This window comes from Octodon degus, unplaced genomic scaffold, assembly GCF_000260255.1.
Source record: "Octodon degus isolate 3935 unplaced genomic scaffold, OctDeg1.0 scaffold00032, whole genome shotgun sequence".
Taxonomy (NCBI): domain Eukaryota; kingdom Metazoa; phylum Chordata; class Mammalia; order Rodentia; family Octodontidae; genus Octodon; species Octodon degus.
In genome coordinates, this window is record NW_004524608.1 from 18,904,840 (window position 1) to 18,908,857 (window position 4,018).

Genomic DNA, 4,018 nt, shown 5'->3' on the forward strand with positions numbered 1-4,018 from the left:
CTATATTTTAGGGAAGGGTCTACAAGGTGTTCAGGGTCTCACTACTAGATCAGACTCACAATGATTCTCCTGTTTACAGACTCCCAAGTGCTGGAATTACAAGTGTGTGCCACCATATCCAGTCTCAATTGCCATCTCAGAGCATCCCATGGCAGGCTCGGGAATTGAACCACCAGTCCCTGAGCCTGCTTGCAGATGCTTTAATCCTGAAGTGGTATTATTGAATTGATTTTAATTCCTGTTTTAAGGAAGACAGCCAGAGCCAATGATTGGCACAGAGGCATAAGAACAGGCCAGAGAAAGGAGTGCTCATGGAAAGTGTAGGGGTGGGGTAAGGGGGGGCAGTTGTTTAAAAAAAAAAAAAGTATTGCTTTTTAGGCCAGTTTTGTGAAAGACAACGAAGAGTTTCTGAAATTTAAAACATATTAGTTACAGAGGAGCATTCTTATATGGTCATTACTATATTTTAGGAGATTACTATATCAGGATTAAATGTATAAGATTAATGCTAGAAGATGGGAATACAGGAAGGAGAGAGACCAATTAGAAGGACAATATAACAATCTCACTAAGCACAGTGTGGTGCTGTATAACACTAATCCCAGCGATTTGGGGGCTGAGGCAGGATGGTCACTGTTTGTTCAAGGCCAGCCTAGGCTATATCATGAATTTAAGCCCAGTCTGAATACAAAGCAAGACTCTGTTTCAAAAAGCAAACAAGCAAACAAAAAATTTTATGACAGGCAATGAGAGTCAGCTCAGGCAGTAATTTTGTGAGTAGGCAACATTCTATATTTTAAGATGAATACCAAATGTACTATTTTGTTTTTAGGATTCCTAAATAAAATTCTATTTATTTATCGATACATTTTAATATGAATGATTTCATTGATAAGAGGCACATGAGTCATCTGAAAACATATTTGCTAATACATTCTTGCCAGCAGCATTATTTCCAAATAGCTTCAGTGTCTACAGTGATGCTTAAGAAAACCATAAGATGGCAGGAACAGTATGTATTCCCCAGTCATACTGTATCCATTAAGCAGCCTCTTGGCCCATATCCCATTCATATTTTAAGGGACTATGACAGGTTCTGTACCTTCTTGTGCCAAGTCACTTGAAGATTCACTCACAGGCTTGTCCTTGAAAGGTCATGTAGAGATTTTACTTCTGAGATGTTAACAGGCTTTGATCTTTCAGGTTGGTGGGTAGGCAGAAGTGATGGGTAGAGAAGGGAAAAAGAATCACACTTGGGCTAGACACCACCTAAAACTCCAGAGGAAATTAGTGAGTTGGTGTGCAGTAAGGCTAAGTTCCTAGCCTGGGGAGCCTGAGAGCTCTGGGTTAAAAAGTTCTGGACTTTGCTAGTTGTTTGACTTTGGAGAGATGAACACTTAGTCTTAAGTTCTACTCTTGGAAATGGTATCAGTAATACATAGCACCTCAGTCTTTATTCCATACAAAATTGCCTACTTAATTTTCATCCTTCCCAGAGATTCATGCCTTTAGTGCTAAACTTTTTTTTTTCTCTCTCTTGTATTTTATTTTATTTTATTATTTTTTTTAAAAAGGGATGCTTATTTTCATACAAATGGCAGAAATAACATGTTTTGCTTACTAGAATTTTCTAATTAAACTTGCTCCATTAAGAAAAAAAAAACAAAAACCAAAAAACCAAAAAACAAGTCAAACAGGTCAAACAAGAAACATTAGTAAATTTAGCAACTAAGTCCAAATGCAGCATGGGCAAAACATTTAGTGCTAAACTTACCAGATAAGACCTTTGAGAGTAATGCTAAGTATGTAGAACAGTTCAATAATTGAATGATAATTATTATATATTTTATAACTATTTTAATATCATTAAAATTTCATAATCTTTGTAGGTTATAAACTATTTGTGACATAGTTTTATAAAGTACTAGATATAGTCTCGATTGAAATGTGCTTCAGGCCAGGGAGATGGCTCAGTAGAATAAGTGCTTGCCTGGCAAGCACAAGGCCCTGAGTTCAATCCCTGGTTCTGCAAAGAAAAAAAAAAGTCCTTCAAAAACAGGTTTGATGATGAGAAAACATGTAGAGTGGCATTCCAGTCCAAACTTCCTAGAAGAAAGTAGCTACTCTTGAAAGAAGCCATGAGTTACAAGGGAGTGTTACCTCAGAATACCCATGAATAAATGTGGTTTTCCATTTTGTCACCCATTTTTAAACTACTTTGGAATTAAAAGTTTTATTTCCTTGAAAAGAAAAGGGGATAGCTCAGAAAGTGAGTTGCCATCCAGGAGGAGCGTGATGGAAGCTGGAAGTAGGGAAGAAAAGTCCCTAAGTAGAATGTTGGGAATCTATCGCTGTTTTGAATAATCTTTCCTAGGACTGAACTTTAGTCATCCTGGCCAACACTACATACGACTGAATCCTTAGGTGGATTCTTTACTGCATCTTAAAAGGAGCAGCAATCTTCTCATCATGTTATTGCAGTTATTTTCACAGATTTAGAGAGGAATACAATGTTCATTTTTGTTTGATCTTCCCAGGCTAATAGTCAATTTGTGGACTAAGGGGTTTTATTTCCTTTTTCTTATTGTTTCTTGCTTTTTTTTCCTTTTTCTCTCTTGCTAGTATAAGAACCTGAAACAGTAAAGAAAATATGACAGGTACAATAGATATTGTGAAAGAGAAAGGATCTGTTCAATGGGAAGGAACAACTGGGCTAAATTATTATCCCACATTGACACTCACCGTTTTTTTTAAATTAATTAAATTTATTTATATTTTTGTGGTACAAGGGATCAAACTCAGGATCATGCACTTGCTAGGCAAGCACCTATTTCACTGAGCTCTCTCTCAGCTCCCTGCACTGACCTTTTAACTTCTTCTTAGAGCTTCAAATTTCCATTTAACAAGACGCTCTGCCTAGACTTCTGTGGGGATTTGCATACCCAAAAGAAGCAAGATCAGATCAATGATGACCAGTTGCTTCTGTTTCAGAGCCCTCTTCCCAATTCCCTGGTCCTGATCCACATACATTCTTTCTGTCTGGATTCTGTAGTTCTCAGAGACCCTTGGTGATCACTTCCATCAGAAGTAAACATTTTTGTCTGTTTAGCATGGCACAGGCAGGAAAAATGTAAGCTTGATTGAATTTTTTAAAAAAGTTAGAGAGAGCTAAGATAAGCCTTTTTGCTAGTATAAGTCCAGTCTAAGGCCTTTGTGATAACCTTCATTCTGAACTGACTTGATATTTATGGAAAATGAATGACCAGTAGAAAGTATGCTACCTATAGCACACAAATGACCGTTGTATTTACCCTATAATGCATGCCATAACATACACACCACAACTTAGACACTGTGCATATAACAACATAACACACACACACACACACACACACATACACACACACACCCTTCTACTAGCTGATAAGTTTTTTAAAAACAAGGCCTATGCTGATTTATTCCAGGACTTTTATTCCAAGCTCTTCTACTGAGCAGATAGATGCCCTTAGCAAATATTAGCTTAATCAGAATGGATAAATATTAAAAGAGGCAAATTATCTTTGAGGGACAACTTTAATGATGACAACAGAGATTCATGTGAGAAAAGCCTTTTGGAGGAAGCAGACCATGAGGAGCAAGATTCAAGAATGAATTGCACATTCACTCATTCTCCCTTTTCTATCACCTAATGGTTCTCCTATCCATCATTTCTCTCCAAATGTAGGAAGGCTTTGAGATTGGTTCTTATCACTATGGCCATTTCCATTTAAAAACTGCAGGGATCTGGCTGATTGTGCATGACAACTATGCCTCCTGTCATTATGCAGTGCACTCCTTCAGCCTTCGTGGAAAGAAGTTGAAACCTTCATTCTTATGTTTTAAATATGAATTATTCTCCAAGGACTCATGAATTGAGGACCTGGGTGAATCATGTGTTCATAGGTAGGCCCTACAGGGATGACTGGATGATGAGGGTTCTGAACTCATGACTTCATAGTTAAATGTACTATTTGAAAGT